This window comes from Phacochoerus africanus, chromosome 11, assembly GCF_016906955.1.
Source record: "Phacochoerus africanus isolate WHEZ1 chromosome 11, ROS_Pafr_v1, whole genome shotgun sequence".
Classification (NCBI taxonomy): domain Eukaryota; kingdom Metazoa; phylum Chordata; class Mammalia; order Artiodactyla; family Suidae; genus Phacochoerus; species Phacochoerus africanus.
Genome location: NC_062554.1, coordinates 91,052,983 through 91,068,666, shown reverse-complemented (window position 1 = coordinate 91,068,666; position 15,684 = coordinate 91,052,983). Strand labels below are relative to the sequence as shown.

Sequence of the window (15,684 nt, the reverse complement as noted above, 5' to 3'; positions counted from 1 at the left end):
TGGTCACTGTCACCCCCCTCGTCTTTGAGAGCAGCGTTCGCCTCGGCTCCCCCCCACCCGCCCCGCCCCGACAGAGAGATTTAGAAAGCAGCCAAGATTCCTTCCTTGGTTATTGACCCAGGAGATCTCTTCTTCAGCCCTTGCCCTCTTCTTACTAGGAGTTAGTCCTCTCCCGAGGCTGATTCTAACCTCCTCGAGAATCGGGGTTTTATCCGAAAATTGCTGCGTTGAAAGACTCAAAGTTTGCATGCTCTGGCAAAACTAGGTTTCCGCCTTTCGATGTGCACATGTGTGCCGTGTACCCTCAAAGTTGAGACGTTCATGAAAATTAAAAATTATGCCATTAGTGGTTTCGTACTGCACAGAATCGGTTCTCTGATAAATAAACGATCACACACCCGGCAGCCGCTCGGCTCTTCAGGTAGGGGGAGTTAGTTCCGCTGGCAGCTACTACTTATCTCAGAGACCGTACTACCGGCTGTAGAGCCAAGCTGTTCTTTGGCAAATTATTTGTCCTTTGGGTCACACAATAGTTTTTGGAGCAGGTATGCCACCTCTTTGGTTCTTGTAACAGTTTACGGTTTGAAATTTTCAGCTTTTAAAGCCTTATCTGCGTAAATATTTGTGTAACCTTGAGTCAGTGCGATAGTCCCGGGAGACTTGTTTTCCATAAGAACATTCTCCTAAGATCACCCCCACCCCCAACTCCTCCCTCGGCCCCCAGTTTCTAAGCATTTTTTCTTTAGGCTAATACATTTTAAGGTTTATATGATGAATAATAGTTCAAAGCACCATATTTTTGAAGTGCAGGCAAGAAAGAAAAGAAAAAATTTTTAGGATCTGCTTGGTTGGCCAGTAGTGATTCATAGTTATTCTAGTAATTCATTTCGACAGAGTAGCAAGGAAGAAAACCATCGCCTGTTTTAGAAAATAAATTCTGGATTTGGCTTATTTACTATAGTTATTACCATAGAGGGATTATAAACTCTCTTAGTTATCAGCATTAACAGTATCTGGATATCGACATCCAGATGAGGCACTGGCTAGGTCAGTGTGTTATCCCTGCTGTGCTTCCCTTTTCTGTTGTATTCTTATTTTATGAAATCTGCTCTTGGTTGCATTTTTAGAGCAGTGTTGTTTTGACAGTTGGAGTTTAAATATATCGTGTAGTCAACTGTCTTATTCAGGATCCTGTTGACTGATATTTATTTTATAATGAGTATTAAGAAATCTTTTTTAAATGTTAGTATCAGGACCATCTTGGGGCCATCGAATTTACATTTTGTAAGTAATTGAAATTATGTCAAATTTGCACTATGCCAGGCTGAATAGGTACTAGGGATATAGAAATAATGCTATAGCTCTTGTCATAAGGAATTTACTGTGTAATGTGTAAGACAGATAAGTAACAATTATAAGACCTGTGATAAGTGTGAATAGAGATATGTCTAGTGTAGTAAGGGAGCAGAGTAGGAGATGGCTAACTCAGCTTGCATGTATTTAAAGTCAGGAGCACAGGAATTCCTGTCATGGCTCAGCAGTTAACGAACCTGACTAACATCCGTGAGGACGCAGGTTCGATCCCTGGCCTTGCTTAGTGGGTTAAGGATCCGGTATTGCCATGAGCTGTGGTGTAGGTTGGAGATTCGGCTTGGATCCTATGTTGCTGTGGCTGTGGTGTAGGCCAGCAGCTTGTAGCTCCAATTCCACCCCTAGCCTGGGAACTTCCATATGCCATGAGTGTGGCCCTAAAAGCCAAAAAAAAATTAAAAAATGAAAATAAAAATAAAGTCAGGAGTACACAGTAGAGCTTTAAAAGTATAAGAAAAGGGGTGTATATACATGTATGCCAAGTCATTTTGCTGTATAGGAGAAGATGGCACAATACTGTAAATCAACCATACTTTAATAAAGTATAAACATGAAAAACACACACAATAAAGTATGGTATAATTTTGCCAAGTACAGGAGGTAAGTGAATAACTTCCTAAGAGTAGAATGTAATAAGTGAGAAAGCAAGGAAGCATAAGAAACCTGGCAGTTTAGAGAAGTCATTGTCGGTGACAGTCCAAAGTCAGTAATGTTGACATGACTCGAATGCAGGGGTTAGATAGGCAGAAATGGTGGAAGATGAGAAAAATGAGGGTGGTAGAGGGCCAGACTAGGGCAATATATCCTTGGGTAAGGGGATTGCATTGAAAGTGATGAATAAGAAACTATTTAATGGATTTGGATTTTGGGTCTTCACTTTGGCAGTGAGGTGGAATCTCATAGATCTTATCACCCCTGAAAGAAAGGAGGAGGAGGAACGAGATTTGACTTGGTTCCATTGATTGGAAATGAGGAACACATAGATGGAGGGAAGGTGATAAATTCTATTATGGATTTTTTGAATTTGAGGAAGCCATGGAACATTCATTCAGGTGAAGATATAGATAGTTGTTTGGATCTAGGATGTGGAATTTTTAAAGGAAATCAGGAATAGAGGGAAGGTTGGGGGTTGAATGGAAGAAGCTATATTGAATTGTGTATAATGAAATGACTCAGACTGGGGAAGCCTTTATCATAATTAAAGCAGCAGTCAGAGAATATATGGATTAAAAAGCAGATAGTAGAAGAATAGTGTGAAGAAGAAGAGTAGTAGTTAGAAGCATTAGAAAAATTTCAAGAGGATGCCAAGGGTGGAGAAATTTTCAAATGGAGGGGGAAACTTTTTGAATGCTTAAAGGAGGTTTCAAGTAAGGAGAGTACTACGAACACCAGTGAATTTGTCCATAGGTGACTTTAACAAGTACAGGTTTAGTTGAGTGCTGGTTTAGAAACTAGTCTTCAGAAGATTGAGAAAGAATGGATGATAATGAGGTAGACATGCTTGAGGGAGTCATTTTGAGAAAAAAATGACAGCTGTAGAGCAGTGATTCTTATCTACACATTTACAGTCATCTGGGAGAGATTTTAAGAATCTTGATTTCAAGAGGAAACCCCCATACTAATTTGGGGGATAGGGCAGGAACCAGGCATCAGTATTTATTTCAACAGCTTTATTTAAGTATAATTGGCATATAATAAACTATACCTTTTTTTGTCTTTTAGTCTTTTTATGGCCACACTCTGAGCATATGGAGGTTCCCAGGCTAGGGATCTAGTCAGAGCTATAGCTGCCGGCTGATGCCAGAGCCACAGCAACAGCAATGCAGGATCCTAGCCTCATCTGTGACCTATGCTACAGCTCACGGCAACCCTGGATCCTTAACCCACTGAGCAAGGCCAGGGATTGAATCCATGTCCTCATGGATGCTAGTTGGGTTCGGTAACTGCTGAGCCACATGGGAACTCCTAACTATACATATTTAAAGTGTGTGGTTTAATGTTTGACATATGTTTATACTCATTAAACCATCAAAATAATGAATATCTCCATCACCTCCAAAAGTGTGTGGTTTAATGTTTGACATATGTTTATACTCACTAAACCGTCAAAATAGTAAATATCTCCATCACCTCCAAAAGTTCCCTAGTGCCCTCTTGTAATCTCTCCCTCTCATCCCCAGAAACCACTGATCTACTTTTTGTTACTATAGCTTAGTTGTATAGGTATTTTAAAGATCCTTGGGTAATTCCAGTGTGCAGACATAGTCGAAAACTGCTGCAGAGGGATATGGGTTGAAGGAATATTATGCTTGTTTTTTTACATGCATGAGGAAAGTGAGAAGTAAGAGATTAGCAAAGATGAGATACTTAGTGGAACGAAGACCCTGGGGAGACAAAAGTAGATGGGATTCAGAGCTTTGACCAGTAAGAAAGGAAGACAATTCTGGAATCAACGTCTCAAATAAAATATGATATTAAAGATAGGTGTGTGTATATATATATATATTCACACACACACATATTTATTATCAGCATCAGAGTTGCCATTATGTAGTATCAAGATAAGCTCTCTGAAGTATTCAAAACCAATTTTCATCGTAATACGATGAAAATGGATGCTTTTTAGGAAAACTTCTCAAATGGAGCCTGAGATCCCTGGCACCACCATGTAATGCTTTGTCATTTTTTTTTTTTTTTTGGTCTTTTTAGGGCCGCATCTGTGGCATATGGAGATTCCTAGGCTGGCGGTCAGATGGGAGCTGTGGCTGCCAGCCTACACCACAGCCACAGCAACTCAGGATCTTAGCCACATCTGCGGCCTACACCACAGCTCACGGCAATACCGGATCCTTAACCCACTAAGTGAGGCCAGGGATTGAACCGGCGTCCTAATGGATACTAGTTGGGTTCATTAACTGCTGAGTCACTAAGGGAAGTCTGCTTTGTCTTTTTTTTTGGAGGGGAGCAGATGGAATTAACAGTTTGATTCTAGCTTATGCTGAGAGCCAAGTACTGCCAGAATCTGTTTGGTCCTCTCAGAGTTAGGATGCATATCTGCACTGTGGAAAGAGGACATTTAACATTTAAAAATCTCCTGTTTAAACCTTGTTTGTTCAGAAGAAATCCTGCTTGCTTGCCCTTTGGATGTATACCTTTTAAAACATTGGAGGAGAAAATCTTTCTTCTGTCTCCCACATGAGACAGAGATGAGCTGTGATTAGAAATTTTCAGAAGCCTGTACTTTCCGTCCTGAGAAAAGTAATACCTATATTCCACGCTTCCTTTCCACTTTTTTTTTTTTTAATTTTAAACTTTTAGTTCAGTGTTTGGATATATGTGAAAGCTGAACCCTGCTGGTTTGAGGTGCAGGGTTTTTCCCTCACTGCCCCCCCCCTTTTTTTTTTGTCTATTTAGGCCCGTACTTGAAGCACATGGACGTTCCCAGGCTAGGGATGGAATGCCGGCCTATGCCACAACCATAGCCACAGCAACATCAGATCTGAGCCCTGTCTGTGACCTACACCACAGCTCACGGCAATGCCGGATCCTTTAACCCACTGAGCAAGGTCAGGGATTGAACCTGCATCCTCATGGATACTAGTCAGATTCTTAACCTACTGAGCTACAACAGCAACGCCCTGTTCCTCACTTAATTCTTAACTTTGGCAGGGGGCTCAAAGCAAATAATTAATACCTAAATATTATTTGACCTTGTATTTGATCATAAGTAAAGGTGGAGTGAAAAACTTATCTGATTGTTTCCTAGAGTTCTGAAAATTCCTTTCATAGTGATTAAAGTATAATATTATGATCAGATCTAGAGAGGGTAGGCATGCCTAGTTTTGGTGCAGCCTAAAAGAGTGGAAATATCAGTGTTGACATGATTTTGAATACTATTGTTACTATGGTCAATGCGATATTGTAAATGTTGTGTATTTTCTTAATTATTAAGAAAATAATGCATAATGATTGTAAGATACATAATGATTATAAGATATTTGGAAGATTCAGGAATGTGTAAATGATAACATTTATAGTGCCTCTACCCAGAGATAATTATTATTAACACTTTGGTGACTATCCTTATAGGTTCTTTTAAATCAGATTTACTCTTTTTTTTTAACCAAAAGTGTCCATATTGTACAATTCTTTTTGTTGTGCATGCTGTTTTGTTTCTAGCTTATTTTCACTTAATTGAGTGAATGGTTACTTGAGTCAATAAAACATTATTCTTTTACATAATATCATTTTAAATGTGTGGCTAATATTCCAGCATGTGGATTTATCATCATTTATTTAACCAATGCTTCAGTTGTTGAAAATTTAAACTCTTCTCAGTAATTTTGAAAGAATAGTTTAGTAGTTAGCTTCTTGATGGATTAATCATTGCACATATCTTTATTTCCTTAAGACAAATTCTGAAATCAACAGGTATGCATATTTTAATTATTTTTGATTGATATTAATAGATTACTTTCCAAAAAGTTTTAATTAATATTAATTTTTTGAGTTTGCTTGTGGTGCAGTGGGTTAAGGATCCAGTGTTGGTAACTGCAGTGGCTTGGGTCATTGCTATGGCTTGGGTTACTGGCTCAGGAACATCCCACAAGCTGTTGGTGTGACCAAAAAACAATTATTTTTATTAATTGTGCTTGAGAATGTCAACATCCTCTCCATACTGAAAAACTGTCATTTCGGTAAGAAAAGTTGTATCTTCTAGACATTTTTTGTTTCATTATTAGTGATATTAAATGTACTTTCTTGTAAATTATCTGTTAATGTCCTTTGTTTATTATGACATTGGACATTTAAAAAAACTGAGTTATAAGAGCTCTTTGTATATAAAACTATTACACCTTGGTCAAATTACATTGCAAATAATTTCTTCAGTTTGTCATTTGCATCCTAATTTTGTTTTTGGTATGCGTTTTCTCTTTTTAAACAGATTTTTAGGGAGTTCCATTGAGGCTCAGCAGTAACGAACCTGACTAGTATTCATGAGAATTTGGGTTCCATCCCTGGCTTTGCTCAGTGGGTTAAGGATCCGGTGTTGCCATGAGCTGTCGTGTAGGTCACAGACGTGGTTCAAATCCCGTGTTGCTGTGGCTGTGGCATAGGCCAGCAGCTACAGCTCCAATTGAACCCCTAGCCTGGGAACTTCCATATGTTGTGGTTGTGGCCCTAAAAAGACAAAAGACAAAATAAAACAAAAAAGCCCACAGATTTTTAACATTCAGTATAGTTAAATCTATCAAATTTTTCTTTCATGATATCTGCCTGCCTAGAAGGCCTTCCTGCATTCCCAAAGTATGTAGGTATTCACCTCTGCTTCCTTATATTACGTTCAGAGTTTTAAAAAACCTTTACATCTTTAATCTGTTTGGCATGTACTTTAAGGTAGAGTGGCAGGTCAATTATTTTAATACCATTTACTGAACAATTATCTTTTCCCAGAGGTTTTAAATACTTTTTTTTTTTGTCTTTTTACCTTTTTCTAGGGCTGCACTCGAGGCACATGGAGGTTCCCGGGCTAGGGGTCTAATCGGAGCTGTTGCCACCAGCCTACACCACAGCCACAGCAACGAGGGATCTGGGCCACGTCTTCAACCTACACCACAGCTCATGGCAACACCGGATCCTTAACCCACTGAGGGAGGCCAGGGATCCAGCCCGCAACCTCATGGTTCCTAGTTGGATTGGTTTACCACTGAGCCACGACGGGAACTCCTAAATACCTTCTTTATTGTATGCCAATTCATGATTTTTTTCCCTAGGTTTTTTTTTTTTGTCTTTTGTCTTTTTAGGGTTGCACCTGTGGCATGTGGAGTTTCTAGGGGTCGAATCAGAGCTGTAGCCACAGGCCTATACCACAGCCACAGCAATGCAGGATCTGAGCCGTGTCTGTGACACGGCAACAGCGGATCCTTAACCCACTGAGTGAGGCCAGGGATCAAACTCTCGTCCTCATGGATACTAGTTGGGTTCTTTAACACTGAGCCACGATGGGAACACCTTTTTCTAAGTTTTCTATACTGCTTCATTGGATTATGTTTTTTGTTCTAGTAATTCCAAACAATTCTGATTATTGTAACTTTTTTTTTTTTAATGGCCACACCGGGACATATGAAAGTTCCTGGGCCAACAGTTGACTCTGAGCTGCAGTTGTAGGCAACACTGGATTGTTTAACCTACTTCACCAGGCTGGGCTGGTACAGGGATCAAACCCAAACCTCTGCAGCAACCTGAGATGCTGCAGTTGGATCCTAAACCGGCTGTGCCACAGTGGGAGCTCCTATTGTAACTTTTTAGAGTATTTCACTAATTATGTTGTGTGAATTCCTATTATCTATTTAAAAACATTGTCAGCATTTCTCATATATTTCTTTTTTTCAGGTTACCTTTAATTCAGTTAAGATCCTAAACGAACCCAATTGTTATTTCCAAATTAATTTTTTAGAGATAACTGTGATATCTTTACAATATTTTCATCTTTTCTTCAAGTCATCTTTATGACTCAGTGTTTTAGAGTTTTCTTCGTGTGGTTCTGCCTATTTTTAAAGTTGATTTTTGGTATCTTAAAACTTGTGGTTGCTTTTCCGTGTGGACTATTTTTTACATTTTTTAAAAAGAGGGTAGCATCTGGAGTTGCTGTTGTGGCTCGGTGGTAACGAACCCAACTGATTTCCATGAGGATATGGATTCAACCCCTGGCTTTGCTCAGTGGGTTAAGGATCTGGCATTGCTGTGAGCTGTGGTGTAAGTCTCAGACATAGCTTGGATCCCACATTGCTGTGGCTGTGGCCTAGGCAGGCAGCTGCAGCTCCAATTTGACCCTTAGCCTGGGAACTTCTGTTTTCTAAATGGTCATCTTACAAAATTCGTAATAGTTTTTATTGGATTTTGAAATAAAGCAGTCACAGCATTTGTAATTGGTCATAATTTTGTTTTCTTGGCAATATTTAATGTATTTTTTAAACTACATTGATCAGAACATCTAGATGAATGCTAAATTATAGTAGTGAATAGTGAGCATTTTTGACTCATTTCTCATTTGAATGAGAATACCTTTAGGATTTTACAGTAGTGTATTTTTTTTCATTTCTGCCATACCCCACAGCATGTGGGAGTTCCCAGGCCAGGGATCAAACCCGTGCCACAGCAGTGACCTGAGCCACTTCAGTGACAATGCCAGATCCTTAATCCACTGCTCTATCAGGGAATTCCTATGTATTCTTTTTGACATTTTTTTTCAGTATGTCAATGAAATAGTCTCCTATTTCCCCTTTTTTGGAATTGAGATTAAATTGGAAAAAGATATTAAATTTGATCACATACTCTTGCAGTGTATATTGAGATGATTATATGATTTTTCTTCTTTTACCTTGGTTGGTGAATTATATTAGAAGATTTTCTAGTAGATTTCACCAATTTTAAAGGCAACTTTAAAATCTAGATTTGATTGCCATGTAAGATCTTTAGTGTTCTTTTATATTACCCTTTTCAGGTTTTGGTTTCTGAATATGCTAGCTTTGTAAAACAGAAAAGATTAAAAGTATTCCATCTTTTTATATGCTCTAGCAATCTCTTCCTTGAAAGTCTGAAATAGTTGAGCTGTACTAATGTCTAGGTCTTTTTGGACTGAATAAACTTTGTTAAGATTTCAATATATGCTACTTTCTAAGTACTTTGCATAGTTAATATTTCATTTATCTGTGCACAACTTTGCAAGATAAGTATTTTTATTCTTATTCTACAGATAAAGAAACCGAAAAAAAAACCCACTGTACACTTTAACGGGCAAATTGTATTAAAACTGTTAAGATAAAGAGAAAGAAACTGAAATGCAGAGTTCTCCTGTGGCTTAGCTTGTTAAGGATCCTGTGTTTTCACTTTGGTGGTTCAGGGCACTGCTGTGGTATGGGTTTGATCACATGCCTAGGAACTTCTGCTAGTGGTAGAGTTTAAACTCAATTCCTGTCTGATGCCATAACTCATGTTTTTAAATCAATACTCTAATTGTTTTTTCCTTTTGGCTTTTTAAAATTTTTTTAGGGCCACACCCACGGCATATAGAAATTCCCAGGCTAGGGGTCGATTTGGAGCTGCAGCTGCTGGCCTATGCCACAGTCACAGCAACGCCAGATCTGAGCTGCATCTGCAACCTACACCGCAGCTTGCGGCAACACCATATCCTTAACCTCCTGAGTGAGGCCAGGGATTGAACCCTCATCCTCATGGGTGCTAGTCAGGTTCTTAACCCACTGAGCCACAATAGGAACTCCTCTAATTTTTTCTTAATTAGGACTCTTCTCTTATGCTCTGTTACTGAGAAGTGAACTTAATTATTTTATTTGAGTGTCTTATTTTGTTTTTTCTTCATTGCCCAATTAGTTTTAGTTTTTGGTAACCCTGTCATAATTATTACTGATCTGCTCTGTGTTGCTATCATATGTTCTGCTGTTTTAACAAATACAGCCCAGTATTGTTATGCTAGACAATACCAGAATGGGAACAGGGTGATATTTGTTTAAAGCACTTTATATAATTCACATTTTAATTTATTGTGTGTTCAAGATCAAGTTGCATTCCTGAATCCTGTTTGTGCCTTGTAAAGAATGTTAAGTGCAATGCATATAAAAGATCAAGGAGCTTTGGAAATAGTACTTTTCCATTCTAGTTTAAATATTTGTCATTGTTGAAGCTTGCATCAGGATAGCCTTTTAGTAGTAACTGTTAAATGATATTTGTTTGGTGTGTGCTTTCTTGAACAAAGAGTCTTTTGATTAGCAGATGAACATTAGTTGCTTTCTCATATAAATACATAAGCATTCATTCATGTATTTGCACTAGAACTAATGAAAACATGATGTATGAGTTCTTGACCTGTACAATGAAAATTATTTGAGGTTTCAGCTGTTGGAAGATCTGCATTTACTCTTTTATAGAGGAATGTACAGGGTTGGAAATTTAAGAGAAAAATGTAAATCTTAAAGTGCTTAAGTTGGGCAAGCAATTATAAACTCTCTGTCTTTGAGCTCCTGTGAGTTTTTTTCCCCATTTAAATGTAAGTAACATTGAGTTAATTCAATTAGGGTTTTGGTTCTAATCAACGTACAAGACTATACTCCCCACCTCCAGCTAGTGCAGGGTATAAAAATCTGCCAGTGTGACCTGGCACATATATACCCTTTTGATTTAATTTCAAAGTTCCTGTTGATTTGTTAATCCATAGATATTATTGTGGTAGACAGAGTTACAACATAGTCTCCAAAGCAGTGCACACTTTAGTGGTTTAGAAGGAGAGCCTATTTTGTAAAATTGTGAAACTTCGAGTGGGTCTGAATAAAAGAATGGAGAGAAAGGTGGAAGTATTTTAAAAGTACAGAAGGAGAAATGTGCAAATTGAAAAGACTATTAGAGAAGAACAGAAAATTAGAAGAATGGGTTCCTTGGGTGATAGAAGCAGAATATTGAAGTCAGTGAAGTCTTAGAGTTTCAGAAAGGAAGATGCTTGAGGCAAGGTTAAAGAATGAGTATTGCGAGAGAACCAATAGAATTGTTATTTTTAAGGTTGTGAGTATATGATGAGAACGAAATATATACTGTAAAGGGGGTTTAAGGATCAAATTGGTGGTGAGATTGGAGGCAGTGGCAGTAAATTAGGCTACTAAATCAGAAAGTTAATCAGTGAAGAATAAGAATGAAAATAACTGGAGGGCATTAGAATCTAATGAAGCTTCTTGCCCACCCCATTCTGAAATGCATTTTGTCCAATTGAATGAAACACAAATTGTCCACTTGAAAATATTTTGTTAGTGATAATTGGAGCTATCGTTATTGAGCATTGGTGTTATGACAGTGCTTTATTTGTATCATTTTTAATTCTCAATTCCTGTAATGTAGATGTTATCATCTACTTTTTACAGTGGAGAAAACTGATAAAGTTTAACTTGCTGGAAAGAGGGCATGAGTTTTTTGGACTCTTTTCATTATGTCATGTTGTGTCCTTGAGCTGTGTTAAAAAACTTAGGGAAGCGGTGGTTGTAAAAGGAATATAAGGTATGGTTCCTCTCCTTATGGAAAGGAGCGGAAGAGAAATTTTAGTTATGTTTGCTGTATTTTGTGTTAACCATGTTTTCTATTTGAAATGTTTTATAAAAGGATTCGTTCCAATAAGCTGTTCTACCTTATGTATAACATTTTATTTGGAGATGAAGTGGTTCTTTTTATCCATGGTAATGATAGGCTGTGAGGAAAGGAAGGACAGCCCAAGAAAGATGATGTCAAGAAAAGTTAGAGTGAAACTTATTCTTTTCACTGTGAGAGCCATGAAAATTGTATTGTGCTGGTCACAAGATGGTAATCAGGACAGATATTTTTCATGACACCAGATTATAAAGCTCCAGAGTTTATTGTAATATAATACGATTTATTTAGTTTGGATCCATCAGTCAGGAATTTGGTTATTGGTGAAAGAGTCCAAATAGATGTTTAATTTTCAGTTATAAAAGCAAATCCTTTCTTCAGAAACAATGCATAATTGAAAAGAAATACTTAAACTACTTTAGGGATTAAACATTCTTACAGGACTTTCAAGTACTTTGAGAGAACCAAGGTAAAAATTTTTGCTGTATTAATTTTAATGTCATATTCGGCTGCAAAAAGAAAAAGAAAAAAGAAAATAAAGGACATAATTTAGCTGCAAAGCAACATCTAAGTTACATTTCGTTATACTAGTATAAGACTTAATGTCATCACAGACTTTAAAAAATAATATTTTTTTGGTATCCAAAATGTGTTTATTGGGATTGTTTACCATTCATCTTGATTCGGGGTGCTTTTAGTGCTGCTTCCACCTGAAGAAGCATCCTTCTGTAAGCCTTGCTTTTCCTCTTGGAGGCTGGCAGAGGAACAGTAGAGCAGCCAGCACACAAAACTACTGTTTGTGAATGGCTAAAGACCGTCATAATTTTATAGCACCCTGGGCATTTCACATCCATGAAGTAGGAATTGGGGCTCTGCACCAGGCGCTTCTTCTTGTGTTTCCTTTTCTCTTCTGGAGAGGGATGAAGGAGATTCTTTGGGAGAGCCACATTCTCTTAGGGATGTTGTCACCGGCGGAAAGGCTAAAAAACAATTTTATGGAGTTCCCATTGTGGCTTAGCGGTAACGAACCCAACTAGTATCCATGAGGGTGCAGTTCCATCCCTGGTCCAGTTTAGTGGGTTAAGGATCTGGTGTCTCTGTGAACTGTGGTGTAGGTTGCAGATGTGGCTCAGATCCTGTGTTGCTGTGGCTATGGCGTAGGCCGGCAGCTGCAGCTCCAATTCATCCCCTAGCCTGGGAACTTCCATATGCCGCACATGCAGCCCTAAAAAGAAAAAAAAAAAATTTATAGTTCAGCTTCTGCTAAAACAAATTGACTGTTAACCCAGTTAGTATGAATCAAGATGATCTTATTGAACTGTTTATTTCTGCTTTGGTTACTGTAAGTTTTTTAAATCAAGAAAAATGATTATATTAAGAGCCACTGAGTTTCAAATTGAGACAAATCAAATAGAATTTTTTAGTATAGTCAAGATCTGTTGCTTTTATTATTATGGTTCTATTAGTACATATTACCACCAATTAATTGTGTTTATTTGCACTTTCTTATCGTACCCTCTTTTGTACCCCCCCCCTTTCTAATTAAACATCTGAACCTCTCTTGGCAGACATCATTAATGGTTGAAGTTGCATCCCAGTTTTTGAAAGGGCAGTGACTCACCCTAAGACATCAACTCAACCCTGAGTCACTTGGAGTTTGGATCTGTTAACATTTCTCTCTTTTTTGTCTCCAACATTAGAGAGGGAAAACTACCTCTTCAGAATAATAATAAAAACCCTCAAAAAACCATGAAGGAAATTAAGTAGAGCTGTGCATTGGAAAGTATATTTCTATATGTTGTAATTTTGGAGAAAGAGGAAGGAAGGATGAATGATAGCAAAATGACTGCAGGATAATATTTACATTGGGCCTTCTTTCAGATTCCTCCTCATTTTCCTCATAGCATTTGTTTGTTTTATTATTTTATTTTATTTGCTTATACCCTGATTTGCCTTGATTTGTTTCAAAAGGGATTAAAGGTCACTTTTGCTATTTTAGATTTATGTGTTTTCCTTTAATAGACTGTGAATCCAAATCAGGGACTATGTCATATTCAATTTTGTACATCTAGCATCTAGGATGTAATAGACATTTAATAGTTTACAGAATAAATGGATGATATTTAAGCACCTCTAATACAAGAAAAGAGAGATTAATTGCTGCAATCCTAATTTATTGTATGCATCTTTGATGGGGTTAATGGGCTAAATTGTATCTCCTCCCTCACCTCGCATTTGTGGGTTTTTTTTATTTTTTTTTTCTTTTTCTAGGGCCACATGTGGAGGTTCCCAGGCTAGGGGTCTAATGGGAGCTGTTGCCACTGGCCTATGCCACAGCCACAGCAACTCGGGATCCGAGCTGAGTCTGCAACCTACACCACGGCTCACGGCCACTGAGCGAGGCCAGGGATCGAACCCGAAAACCTCATGGTTCCTAGTCAGATTCGTTAATCACTGAGCCACAACAGGAACGCCTCACCCTGCATTTGTATGTTGAAGTCCTAATTCCCAATGCTTTACAATGTAACTGTTTTTGGAGAGAGGGTCTTTGTAGAGGTGATTAAGTTAAAATGAGGTAATTAGGGTGGGTCCTAATCCAATGTGACCAAAGTCTTTATAAGAAGAAATTTGGGAGTTCTCTTGTGTCCGTAGCAGGTCAAGGATCTGGTGTTGTCACTGTCATGGCTCATTGTTATTGCTGTGGTGTGGGTTTGATCCCTGTCCTGGATCAAACATGCCGTGGGCACAGCCAAAAAACAAAACAAAACAACAACAACAAAACAAACAAACAAAAAAACGAAAGAGGAGGAAACCTGAATATGGTTTGACAGATGAACGATAATGTAAAGGGAGAAGATGGCTGCAAACCAAGGAGAAAGGCCTGGAACAGATCCTTTCCTTAATGGCTCCCAGCAGGAATCAACCCTGCTGAAACCTCCATTTTTAGGCTTCTGGCCTTCCAGAACTGTAGGAAAATAATTTCTGTTGTTTAAGCCACCCAGCCTGTGGTACTTTGTGAGGGCAACACTAGTGAACAAATGCAGCTGGCTTGTATTCTTGGCTGTAGCAAAATCTCAAATACCCTTAATTTGCTTATCTCCAGGGAACAATTTGGCAAACTCAATGCCAAAACCTTAAAACTTTTTACTCTTCCCTCAGGCAAGACATGGGAGAGAGAAATTTGGATGGCTTAACAGAGGAAATAATAACTATTCATCTCCTTCTACCTGCTTACAAATTTTTTTTTTGGCTTTTTTTTTTTGGCTTTTTAGGGCCGCACTCACAGCCTATGGAAGTTCCCAAGCTAGGGGTTGAATCAGAGCTGTGGCTGCCAGCCTACACCACAGCCATAGCAATGTCATATCTGAGCCACATCTGCAACCTATACAACAGCTCATGGCAACGCCAGATCCTTAACCCACTGAGTGAGGCCAGGGATCGAACCTGCGTCCTCATGGATGCTAGTCAGATTCGTTTCTGCTGCGCCATGGCGGGAACTTCTTTCTTACCAATGTTAATTACTGGCAAGTAGCTGGCTCTCCCTAGTTCATTTGAATTTGTTAGGTTTGGCATGGAGAAAATGTTTATGAGACATTTGTGTTCTTAAGTTTTCAAGAGCTTCTGCCAATAAACCTGGTTGCAGGTTTAGTGTGGAAGGGGAAAACTGAATAAAATTGTTTTTATTAAGATATTAATTTGAACTAATTGCCTGTGTGTGTAGTATCAACAACATTGTTTTGCCTGTGTCATGATCAACAGGGCAGAGCAGTGTGTCTTTTGGCCCTTGCCTATTTGACAGTTGCCATACCCTTTGTCATCAACCAGTCATACTGGGTTGCCATAGCCATTTTTAGCATTTTTTATTACATGATTTAGACATAGCTAAATATATATGAAGTTTTTAGCATCTATTTCTTTTTGTCATTTTAAAATTGTGTTTTGTTTTGAGATACTTAGTTGAAAGAGAAAGTTTTGAACAAGTATAAAAGAAGGAGGAGTTCCTTTGTAGCACATTGAGTTAAGGATCCGGTGTTATCAGTGCAGCAGCTCAGGTTGCTGCTGTGCTTTGGGTTTGATTCCTGGCCTGGGAACTTCTACATGCCTTAGGGGTGGCCAAAAGAAAAAAAAGAAAAAGAACATTTGCTCTTTCATCATTTGGATGTCATC

General features: G+C 38.3%; 1 protein-coding gene and 1 pseudogene across 3 annotated transcripts in view; one reads left to right on the top strand and one right to left on the bottom strand.

Moving 5' to 3' along the window:
• The window catches only part of HYCC1 (hyccin PI4KA lipid kinase complex subunit 1), an 86,853-nt gene that overhangs the window by 763 nt on the left and 70,406 nt on the right, over nucleotides 1–15,684 (top strand). The window lies entirely within an intron of this gene.
• Nucleotides 12,212–13,752, bottom strand: LOC125112167 (40S ribosomal protein S27-like; annotated as a pseudogene).